We start from the raw sequence: 12,977 nt of genomic DNA on the forward strand, positions 1-12,977 counted from the left end.
TTGTGAGAGGATGTTGTGTTACATCTCAGAACAGCATGGCTTTAAGGCCGGGGCTTTGAAGCAGAGCTTTACAAATAGGACAATACACTTTCAAATCAAAGTTTTGTCAGATGTTTTCGGACCTCTAAAGTAGTCTAATTTCAAAATGAAACCACATCGCACGACATTGATTGTGTAGATGCAACTATACTGCCCTACAGAGCAAAAAGGCAGTAACTGCTCATTTGGTCGACAATTAGTTAATGTCATTTTTGCTACATTAAATACATGCTTAGTCAAGTGGACATGTATCCTGCCTCTATTGTATTGTGTTTTGGAGAAGATGGGGGGTCATGTTTAGCAGTAACTGCATAACGCTACTGTGAAACCAAGGTAAATAAAAGCCATATTTATCAGTTCCATGCTATGAGCAGTTACTGCCTTTTTGCTAGGTAGAGCAGTATATGCCTCAAGCACAAATACACAACCATGTATGGCGATGAATCTTGAATGAAAGGGTTTACAAGTGGGACATTTGCTTTGCCCAATGCCAATATGGGTACATGAAAAAAGAAGAGTGGGTGAGTTGGAAAAATAAACAGTTTTATCTTGATGAGATAAGGATAGAACAGGATTTTCAAAGAGCTGAGAATTTTTCTTCCTTTCTGTTTCACTTCTTCTTCCTCCTCACCCACGCTTTCAGCCTTCTGACCCCTGGCAGTGAAAAAGACATAGGATGTGTCTCAAATGGCACCCTATTCCCTATATAGTGCACTGCTTTTGACCAGGGCCCGATATAGGGAATAAGGTTATATTTGACACAGACAGTTTCCTCACAGTAAAGTTACTCTGGAGGAGGCAGTAGGCAACTAAAGAAACACTCACCCTCTCAATCATACACACACGTACACGCGCCTTTCTAACCCCGCTGTCCGCTGAAGAGCTGAGCTGAGCATGCATACCTGTAGTGGTCTATGTTCAGTTCATATGGTATAGACATGGTAGTGGTCTGTGTTCAGTTCATAGGCCTTCTGGGCCATATACAGCGTTCCTCACTAAGTTCCCTGAATTCCTATCGGACCTTGTAGTGATAGCAGATAATTTTCACATTTTTGGTGATTTTAATATTCACATGGAAAAGTCCACAGACCCCCTCCAAAAGGCTTTCGGAGCCATCATCGACTCAGTGGGTTTTGTCCAACATGTCTCTGGACCTACTCACTGTCACAGTCATACTCTGGACCTAGTTTTGTCCCATGGAATAAATGTTGTGGATCTTAATGTTTTTCCTCATAATCCTGGACTATTGGACCACCATTTTATTACGTTTGCAATCGCAACAAATAATCTGCTCAGACCCCAAACAAGAAGCATCAAAGTCGTGCTATAAATTCTCAGACAACCCAAAGATTCCATGATGCCCTTCCAGACTCCCTCTGCCTACCCAAGGACGTCAGAGGACAAAAATCAGTTAACCACCTAACTGAGGAACTCAATTTAACCTTGCGCAATACCCTAGATGCTGTTGCACCCCTAAAAACTAAAAACATTTGTCATAAGAAACTAGCTCCCTGGTATACAGAAAATACTCGACCTCTGAAGCAAGCTTCCAGACAAAATGGAACGGAAATGGCACCACACCAAACTGGAAGTCTTCCGACTAGCTTGGAAAGACAGTACCGTGCAGTATCGAAGAGCCCTCACTGCTGCTTGATCATCCTATTTTTCCAACTTAATTGAGGAAAATAAGAACAATCCTAAATGTATTTTTGATACTGTCGCAAAGCTAACTAAAAAGCAGCATTCCCCAAGAGAGGATGGCTTTCACTTCAGCAGTAATAAATTCATGAACTTCTTTGAGGAAAAGTTCATGATTAGTAGAAAGCAAATTACTCTTAAATTACTCTCAAATTACTCAAGCAAAAAACTCCTCTTTACATCTGCGTATTCCTTCAAAGCTCAGTTGTCCTGAGTCTGCACAACTCTGCCAGGACCTAGGATCAAGAGAGACACTCAAGTGTTTTAGTACTATATCTCTTGACACAATGATGAAAATAATCATGGCCTCTAAACCTTCAAGCTGCATACTGGACCCTATTCCAACTAAACTACTGAAAGAGCTGCTTCCTGTGCTTGGCCCTCCTATGTTGAACATAATAAACGTCTCTCTATCCACCGGATGTGTACCAAACTCACTAAAAGTGGCAGTAATAAAGCCTCTCTTGAAAAAGCTAAACCTTGACCCAGAAAATATAAAAAACTATCGGCCTATATCGAATCTTCCATTCCTCTCAATATTTTTAGAAAAAGCTGTTGCGCAGCAACTCACTGCCTTCCTGAAGACAAGCAATGTGTACGAAATGCTTCAGTCTGGTTTTAGACCCCAGTGTGGCACTGAGACTGTACTTGTGAAGGTGGTAAATGACCTTTTAATGGCGTCAGACCGAGGCTCTGCATCTGTCATCGTGCTCCTACACCTTAGTGCTGCTTTTGATACCATCGATCAACACATTCTTTTGGAGAGATTGGAAACCCAAATTGGTCTACACGGACAAGTTCTGGGCTGGTTTAGATCTTATCTGTCGGAAAGATATCAGTTTGTCTCTGTGAATGGGTTGTCCTCTGACAAATCAACTGTAAATTTCAGTGTTCCTCAAGTTTCCGTTTTAGGACCACTATTGTTTTCACTATATATTTTACCTCTTGGGGATGTGATTCGAAAACATAATGTTAACTTTCACTGCTATGCGGAAGACACACAGCTGTACATTTCAATGAAACATGATGAAGCCCCAAAATTTCCCTCGCTAGAAGCCTGTTTTTCAGACATAAGGTAAGTGGGTGGCTAAAAACTTTCTACTTTTAAACTCAAACAGAGATGCTTGTTCCAGGTCCCAAGAAACAAAGATATCTTCTGTTGAATCTGACAATTAATCTTGATGGTTGTACAGTTGTCTCAAATAAAACTGTGAAGGCCCTTGGCGTTACTCTAGATCCTGATCTCTCTTTTGACAAACATATCAAGACTGTTTCAAGGACAGCTTTTTACCATCTACATAACATTGCAAAAATCTGAAACTTTCTGTCCAAAAATAATGCAGAAAAATTAATCCATGCTTTTGTTACTTCTAGGTTAGACTACTGCAATGCTCTACTTTCCGGCTACCCGGATAAAGCACTAACTAAACTTCAGTTAGTGCTAAATACAGCTGCTAGAATCCTGACTAGAACCAAAAAATGTAATCATATTACTCCAGTGCTAGCCTCCCTACACTGGCTTCCTGTTAAAGCAAGGGCTGATTTCAAGGTTTTACTGCTAACCTACAAAGCATTACATGGGCTTGCTCCTACCTATCTTTCCGATTTGGTCCTGCCGTACATACCTACATGTATGCTAGGGTCACAAGACGCAGGCCTCCTAATTGTCCGTAGAATTTCTAAGCAAACAGCTGGAGGCAGGGCTTTCTCCTATAGAGCTCCATTTTTATGGAATGGTCTGCCTACCCATGTGAGAGAAGCAGACTCAGTCTCAACCTTTAAGTCTTTACTTTAAGACTCATCTCTTCAGTGGGTCATGTGATTGAGTGTAGTCTGGCCCAGGAGTGTGAAGGTGAACGGAAAGGCTCTGAAGCAACGAACCGCCCTTGCTGTCTCTGCCTGGCCGGTTCCCCTCTCTCCACTGGGATTCTCTGCCTCTAACCCTATTACAGGGGCTGAGTCACTGGCTTACTGGTGCTCTTGCATGCCGTCCCTAGGAGGGGTGCGTCACTTGAGTGGGTTGAGTCACTGACGTGATCTTCCTGTCTGGGTTGGCGCCCCCCCTTGGGTTGTGCCGTGGCGGAGATCTGTGTGGGCTATACTCGGCCTTGTCTCAGGAAGGTAAGTTGGTGGTTGAAGATATCCCTCTAGTGGTGTGGGGGCTGTGCTTTGGCAAAGTGGGTGGGGTTATATCCTTCCTGTTTGGCCCTGTCCAGGGGTATCATCGGATGGGGCCACAGTGTCTCCTGACCCCTCCTGTCTCAGCCTCCAGTATTTATGCTGCAGTAGTTTGTGTAAGGGGGCTAGGTTCAGTCTGTTATATCTGGAGTACTTCTCCTGTCTTATCCGGTGTCCTGTGTGAATTTAAGTATGCTCTCTCTAATTCCCTCTTTCTTTCTCTTTCTATCTCTCGGAGGACCTGAGCCCTAGGACCATGTCTCAGGACTACCTGGCATGATGACTCCTTGCTGTCCCCAGGCCACCTGGCCGTGCTACTGCTCCAGTTTCAACTGTTCTGCCTGCGGCTATGGAACCCTGACCTGTTCACCGGACGTGCTACCTGTCCCAGTCCTGCTGTTTTCAACTCTCTAGAGACAGCAGGAGCGGTAGAGATACTCTTCATGATCGGCTATGAAAGGCCAACTGACATTTACTCCTGAGGTGCTGACTTGCTGCACCCTCGACAACTACTGTGATTATTATTATTTGACCATGCTGGTCATTTATGAACATTTGAACATCTTGGCCATGTTCTGTTATAATCTCCACCCTGCACAGCCAGAAGAGGACTGGCCACCCCTCATAGCCTGGTTCCTTTCTAGGTTTCTTCCTAGGTTTTGGCCTTCTATGGAGTTTTTCCTAGCCACCGCGCTTCTATACCTGCATTGCTTGCTGTTAGGGGTTTTAGGCTGGGTTTCTGTACAGCACTTTGAGATATCAGCTGATGTAAGAAAGGCTATATAAATACATTTGATTTGATATGGAATAGATATGGTAGTGGTCTGTGGTCAGTTCATATGGAATAGACATGGTAGTGGTCTGTGTTCAGTTCATATGGAATAGACATGGTAGTGGTCTGTGTTCAGTTCATATGGTAGTGTCTGCCGCTTATGCAAGGTTTAGGATGCAAACTGGTGAGGGCCCAAAAAGGTGACACTTCTTTTAATGTTGCACTGAAACATGCAAAACATCCCTGCTAGGAGGAAATGCAGGTTTTTAACTAATTAAACAACAAAGAATATGATCTACATGATCAATCTCTGTGTGTAAAATAAAAAGTGATTCATGTGAACCTAACTCACAGCTAGAAAATGTAAAGAAAGCCATCCAATGTTATTTGTTGCCTAGACTTTACTGCAAATGACACTCAAGTCCAGAGAAAAAAACAATACATTAATATTGCAGTTAGCCATGACAGACTTTATAATAGAACACTTGTGATCACACACATCTGAATACTGCACTTGGGGAAAAAAACATCTTAAAGTAGAAACAGAATGAAACAAACAGGCATTCTATTTTTGCTCTATTATAGTGGCCACTATAGTAGACATCGATCAAGTGCACAAGGCTACATGAGTGCAAAAATAACATTCACTGAGTAAAAAATGCAATAATCCCCCCTCCCTCCCTCCCTCCCTCCCTCCCTCACACACACACACACACACACACACACACACACACACACACACACACACACACACACACACACACACACACACACACACACACACACACACACACACACACACACACACACACACACACACACACACACACACGTGTTACTGTCAAGTTCAACACAAGAAAAACAATATCTTTGGGCTACAGTGCAGGTTATTACATTGTACACTTCCTGCCTGTTGACAATATGCCAGCAGCAGAGCATGAGACCCTTTGCTGGCATAATTGATCTCTCAGGCAGAGTACACCTGGCAAACCCCTTTGATCCACTGTATTGGAAAAGTGAGAAAGAGGGAAAGTGTGTGGTGTTCCTTTCACCTCTATAGTGGCATCCAGCTTAGAAACAGAATAAACTCAAATAATTCTGTATTTATTTCAGATGTATCTGTTATATTTTAAGCAATAAGGCACCTTGGTGGTTTGTGGTATATGGCCAATATACCATGGCTAAGGGCTGTATCCAGGCACTCCGCATTGTGTCATGCGTAAGAACAGCCCTAAGACGTGGTATATTGTCCATATACCATAAACCCCTGAGGTGCCGTATAGCTTAAATATAACACAGATACATGCGCATGTGAGGTTTCAAATAATAATGTTAATACTACTAGCTTGCTCTCTCCCTGCTTCTCCTGAACATGTTTATCTGATAGAGCTAGTTGTTATTGTTCTTACTTGCTCTTCCAAAGCAGGCTTTTCTCCTCCTCGCTAGTCTTCAGATGCTTGACTACATGATCAGCATGTTGTGGCTGTAATATGGACATTGCATTAGAACAAATAGATATACTCTTAGAAAAAATTACTCCAAAAGGGTTCTTCAGCTGTCCCCATAGTATAACCCTTTTTGGTACCAGGTAGAACCCTTTTGGGTTCCATGTAGAACCCTTTCCACAGAGGGTTCTACATGGAAACCCAAAAGGAACCCAAAATGGTTCTACTTGGAACCAAAAGGGTTACCAACAAGGGTTATTCAAAAGGGTTCTTCCTATGGGGACAGCTGAATAACTTTATAAGTTCTAGAAAGCACCCCCCCCCCCCCCCCCCAACGTACCTTATTGCTATTAAAACTGGTTACCAACGTAATAAAAACAGTCAACAAGTAATATTGACTCATACCTGTGGTATACGGTCTGATATGCCATGGCTTGCTATCTGTCTCATGCTGTACCGATCATCAACATGAACGAGACTGAATTCTGTTGAATTGTCAACTGGTCTAAATTCTTGTTAGGAAGATGTTGCTGTTCAGAATGACATGTTTATGACTGTTGATGTTCACAGGAATTTCCAAATGCTATGTTGAACGAGCACCACGGATGAAGGATGGGGAGGAGCCCAGACAGCTTCTTTCTACCAAACATACATGAACAACTGCTACATCTGAAATAAATACAGAATTATTTTAGTTTATTCTGTTTCTGTTTTTTTTATGCTGGATGTGAGTAATTTAGCAGGTCTATAGTATAATGTATTGTTTTGAAACGCTCATTAAATATGTATTCAGTCAAAACTCACTTACTATTTTACGTTTGCTAAAGTAAAGGATGTTTTGTACTGTTACTTTTTACATGCTGAAACAGTCTCATTCGTTTTGAGCTAGACTATGATCGAGGAAATGTCTACTGTAAATGTCTACTAAAAAAAAACTTTAAAAAGTTGATGAATGAAATTAGCACCGTTTCTAATAGATTGTTGCTACTGTCTGGTGAGGAAGTGGGCAATATGGAATACATTGGAGGAGAAAGGGATAATTAATTAGAAATCAGAACTTGGACAATGTCAGGGAATAAGTAGGATAAATGTACATCCTATCAATGGCAAAAGAAACGGTGCAGATGTAGCCTTAAGATAACATTAGATATGTTGAACATCTTGGCCATGTTCTGTTATAATCTCCACCCAGCACAGCCAGAAGAGGACTGACCACCCCTCATAGCCTGGTTCCTCTCTAGGTTTCTTCCTAGGTTTTTGCCTTTCTAGGGATTTTTCCTAGCCACCGTGCTTCTACACCTGCATTGCTTGCTGTTTGGGGTTTTAGGCTGGGTTTCTGTACAGCACTTGGATATATCAGCTGATGTAAGAAGGGCTATATAAATACATTTGATATGTGCATGTTATTTACTGTACAGACGGCTAGCCAGCTCTTTTCAAAACATTGGATTACCAACTCAACGTCTCAGTTTGCACCACATTTTGACATGGAGGAAATATACTACCAAACATACAATGTTGATCCCAGACATTTTCCATATGCACAAGAAGCTTATTTATCTCAAATGTTGTGCAGCCTGGTCCTTCCTCCGCTGCCTCCGTAACAGTTAATAAATTCCTTTTAAGAAAAGATTTTAATTCAGCCTTTGTGGTTTGGAAAGTATAGTGACCATTATTGCTTTCATTTATTCATCAAACAAATGGTTTTTTTGAAAAGTAGGTACTTTTCACAAGACAATCCCATCTGGTGGATGGAAAGAGTAATTATTTATATATATATACAGTTGAAGTCGGAAGTTTACATACACCTTAGCCAAATTGTTACGACTTCCGCCGAAGTTGGCTCCCCTGCCTGTTCGGGCGGTGCTCGGCGGTCGTCGTCGCCGTCCTACTAGCCGCTACCGATCCCTTTTTCGTTTGTCTGTTGGTTTTGTCTTATTAGTTTCACCTGTGTGTATTTTGGTTTAATTAGCTTCCCTATATGTAGTAGTTTGACCCGCCCTTGTTTTGTGCGGGATTGTCTTTATGTTACGTGTGTGCATGTTAGGTCATGGTGTATTTTATTTTCTTTACTTGACACCCTGTGGTTTTTGGCTTGTCTTGTATTAGTGTCCTGCACCCTGTATTGTGTTGGGCTTATTATTTTGGTGTGCAAGAGTAAAGCACTTTACTCAGTTACTCTCTCTCTCTCTGCGTCTGATTCCTGCACCCACCTAGTCCCGCGTGACAGAATCCCGCACAACTGATGGAATCAGTAGGAGCAGCCGCATCTCCTCTCCCATCGGTGGAGGATAGGGTCCTCCGTCATACCAGCGTTCTCCATAGGATTGGTTCGGCCATGGACGAAATGATGGAGAAGATGGATCGATGGGAGAGGAGTGGCCTTCCCACCTCATCTCCAGCACCCCCTCCTCCAGCACATCCTGTTCCTGCTACCGCATCTGGCTCCGGGGCTCTTCGGGCTGACGCTCACACGGGAGTATGAGGGAACGGCGGAGGGGTTTCCTTCTACAACTGGAACTGTACCTGGCTACCTTGCGTCCTACTCCCGCGTGAGCACCCTCGTCTCCTGTTTGACTGGGCGAGCTCTCGAGTGGGCCAAGGCAGTGTGGAATGGTCCGGACTCGGCGAGGGATCATTACCCCGAGTTCACCCGCCGATTCCGAGCTGTGTTCGATCACCCACCAGAGGGTCGGGCGGCGGGTGAACGGCTGTTCCACCTGCGACAGGAGACGAGGAGCGCGCAGGACTTTGCCCTGGAGTTCCGGACCTTGGCCACAGGAACAGGGTGGAACGACAGGGCCCTGATAGATAATTTCCGATGCAGTCTCAGGGAGGACGTCCGCAGGGAGCTAGCGTGTCGGGACACCACCCTCACGCTGGATGAACTCATTGACATGGCTATCCGTCTCGACAACCTGCTGGCTGCCCGCGGGCGTTCGGATCAGGTCCTGTCGTTTCCACTTCCCAGCCCTCCTGCCCCTATCCCTATGGAGTTAGGAGGGGCGGCTTCGAGGGGGACCGGAGGAGGAGTGTCCTCTTGCACCAGTTGTGGTCGGCGAGGACACACGCCAACCACAACTGTTTTTTTCCCTCTCTATAGCATGTGGCGTTAGCCGATTCAGGCGCAGCTGGGAATTTCATGGATCGGGGCTCGCGTTAAGGCTAGGGATTCCCCTTGTGGTGTTAGACCTACCTTTCCCCGTGCACTCCTTAGATAGCCAACCATTAAAGTCAGGAGTAGTTAGGGAGGCCACGGTGCCGCTGGACATATCGATTATCGATATAGATTCACCTGCGTTTCCAGTGGTGTTGGGAATTCCCTGGCTAGCTCAGCACAACCCGGTGATTTCCTGGCGACGGGGGGCTCTTAAGGGGTGGTCAGGAGTGTTCAGGCAGGTGTATAGGAGTTGCCGTTGGTGCGACTACGGTGGAGAGTCCAGACCAGGTTTCCACCGTGCGCATTCCCTCTGAATATGCCGATTTGGCTATCGCCTTCAGTAAAAAGAGGGTGACACAATTACCACCCCATCGTCAAGGGGACTGCCTGATAAACCTCCTGGAGAACGCTGCACTTCCTAGGAGTCACGTGTATCCATTGTCCCAGGAGGAGACAGTAGCAATGGAAACGTATGTTGCTGAATCGCTGGGACAGGGGTACATTCGGCCCTCCGCATCACCCGTCTCCTCAAGCTTCTTTTTTTGTGAAGAAGAAGGATGGAGGTCTGCGTCCGTGCATTGATTATCGAGGTCTAAATTCCATCACTGTGGGGTTTAGTTACCCACTACCTCTCATCGCTACGGCGGTGGAGTCATTTCACAGGGCGCGATTCTTCATAAAACTGGACCTGAAGAGTGTGTATAATCTGGTGTGTATCCGGGGAGGAGATGAGTGGAAAACCGCATTTAGTACTACATCTGGTCATTATGAGTACCATATGCCATATGGGTTGAAGAATGCTACAGCCGTCTTCCAATCCTTCGTAGATGAGATTCTCCGAGACCTGCTCGGGCAGGGAGTGGTAGAGTACATCGATGACATCTTTATCAATTCTGCTACACGCGCATGTGTCTCTGGTGCGTAAGGTACTTGGGCGACTGCTGGAGCATGACCTGTATTGCAAGGTGGAGAAATGTGTGTTCTTCAAACAGGCCGTTTCCTTCCTGGGGTATCGTATTTCCACCTCCGGGGTGGTGATGGAGTGTGACCGCGTTACAGCCGTGCGTAATTGGCCGACTCCGACTACGGTGAAAGAGGTGCAGTGGTTTTTAGGGTTTGCCAATTACTACCGGAGGTTTATCCGGGGTTTTGGTCAGGTGGCTGCTCCCATTACCTCACTGCTGAAGGGAGGACCTTTCGCTTGCGCTAGTCAGCAGAGGCGGGCAGAGCTTTCAGTCGTTTGAAGGAGCTGTTCACCAATGCGCCCATGTTGGCGCATCCGGACCCCTCTTTAGCATTCATAGTGGAGGTGGACGCGTCCGAGGCGGGGGTCGGGGCAGTGCTGTCCCAGCGCTCAGGCGTGCCACCCAAGCTCCGCCCTAGTGCCTTCTTTTCGAGGAAGCTCGGTCCGGCAGAGCGAAACTATGACATGGGGGACCGGGAGTTGTTAGCTGTAGTCAAGGCTCTGAAGGTGTGGAGACATTGCCTTGAGGGGGCGAAACACCCTTTTCTCATCTGGACTGACCATCGTAATCTCGAGTATATCCGGGCAGCGAGGAGACTAAATCCGCGTCAAGCTAGATGGGCCATGTTTTTCACCCGGTTTCGGTTTACTATCTCATACCGGCCAGGCTCCCAAAACACCAAAGCCGCCGCCTCTATGATACCGAGGAGCGGTCCGTTGAGCCAACTCCCATCATTCCACCTTCATGTCTCGTGGCACCAGTAATATGCCGCCCCCCCCCCCCTAACTGTCCAGCGGAGGCCTTGTTTACCCATGTCTTCCGGCACTATGGGGTGCCTGAGGACATCGTTTCTGATCGGGGCCCCCAATTCACGTCCAGAGTATAGAGAACATTTTGGGCCCTTCTCTCCTGAGAGATTTCCACCGCCTCCACCCGGATCGCCCAGCGCCTCGTCCTCCGGGTCGTCCTCACCACTGGAAATGTGATGAAAGAAAAGCAAGCTGAAATAAATAATTCTCTCTACTATTATTCTGACATTTCACATTCTTAAAATAAAGTGGCGATCCCAACTGACCTAAAACAGGGAATTTGTACTCTGATTAAATGTCAAGAATTGTGAAAAACTGAGTTTAAATGTATTTGGCTAAGGTGTATGTAAACTTCCGATTTCATGTGTCATGTGTTGCTGCCATGTCTCTCTCTTGACGGAGGGGAGAGGAAAGGAGAGATGAGGAGAGGTGTCACGACTTCCGCCAAAGTCGGTTCCTCTCCTTTTCGGGTGGCATTCGGCGGTCGACGTCACCGGTATTCTAGCCATCGCCGATCCACCTTTCATTTTCCATTTGTTTTGTCTTGTTTTCCGTCACACCTGGTTTACATTCCCTCATTACTTGTCGTGTATTTAACCCTCTGTTCCTCATCATGTCTGTGCGTGAAATTGCTTGTTGTAAAGTGCTTGTGCACTCTGACTGGTTCGCAACGGGTTATTTTGTACCCATATTTTGTTGTTCTGAGTGCCGTTGGTTTTGCATATTAAACTGCTCCGGTTATTACCCAGTTCTGCTCTCCTGCGCCTGACTTCCCTGCAACCAGTCACGCACCCCTTACAAGAGGAGGAGCGGAGAGAAGAGAAATTAAAAAACGAAAAGTGACGAGATGAGTTGAGAAGAACGATGGTTTATCATATGTCTGCAGCACTAATAACTTCTCTTTTGTCTCTGTCATTCTGGCCTGTAGACACCCACGGCCAGCCCGTGGATTAGCCACAGCAATTAAAATAGAAATCATAGCTTTCTGCTTTCTGTCACAACAACAACGCTACGCAGGCCTTGTTTTGTCGCTCACATCTTCTTCAAAGGCCAGTAGTCAGTACTCTGCTCGGCAGCCAGCCACCACTTCCAGGGTGGGAGAAGGAGATGGAAATGAGGGAAGAGAGAATTAAAATAGAATTGTTTGTGACAGTGAGTCACTGAAGATGGGCTGAGCAGAGTAGAGCAGAGCAGCTGGTTGTGAAGCAGCACAAATCACCCAATTCCTCTCTTTCTTTGTCTCTCTCTCTTCAGGAATCATTCTGTTCACCTAAGACCTGTTCACAGAAACACTAGCACTATAAAGGCTTGGCAAAAACTGTCCTTAAAAGTCTTCCTGGCGGTGTGCCATTTCCGCAATAGAATCTATATTAATGAGCCAAATGAATTGAGCTGAGCTAGGCTCCTGGTTACATCAAATACAAATCTTTGAAATTAATTATTTTCTTATTAGAAAACCGCAAGCATTTCGTTCACAATGGACTCTACTACTGCTCTGTTTCTATGACAGAAAGAAACACTGTTATTATAGTGTTGAGTGGTCATTATGGTGATTGTCACGGCCGTTGAAAGAAGCGGACCAAGGTGCAGCGTTGTGAGCGTACATGTTCTCTTTATTAGAAAAAGATGCCGAACAAAACAAACACTACAACACAAACCGTGAAGCTTAAGGCTATATGAGGCTCCGGACTGGGGACCGTTGTTGTAGGCTTCGTGGCATGACTCTTCATTGGAGGCTTCGTGCCATGGATCATCACTGGAGGCTTCTTGCCATGGATCATCACTGGAGGCTTCGTGCCAAGGATCATCACTGGAGGCTTCTTGCCATTGATCATCACTGGAGGATTCGTGCCATGGATCATCACTGCAGGCTTTTTGCCATGGATCATCACTGGAGGCTTCGTGCCATGG

General features: G+C 45.5%; 1 protein-coding gene across 1 annotated transcript in view; it reads right to left on the minus strand.

Annotated features, from left to right (window-relative positions):
* Positions 1-12,977, minus strand: part of LOC110528438 (protein bassoon) — a 172,074-nt gene that overhangs the window by 148,310 nt on the left and 10,787 nt on the right. The window lies entirely within an intron of this gene.

The sequence above is a fragment of the Oncorhynchus mykiss genome, chromosome 7, assembly GCF_013265735.2.
Source record: "Oncorhynchus mykiss isolate Arlee chromosome 7, USDA_OmykA_1.1, whole genome shotgun sequence".
Classification (NCBI taxonomy): domain Eukaryota; kingdom Metazoa; phylum Chordata; class Actinopteri; order Salmoniformes; family Salmonidae; genus Oncorhynchus; species Oncorhynchus mykiss.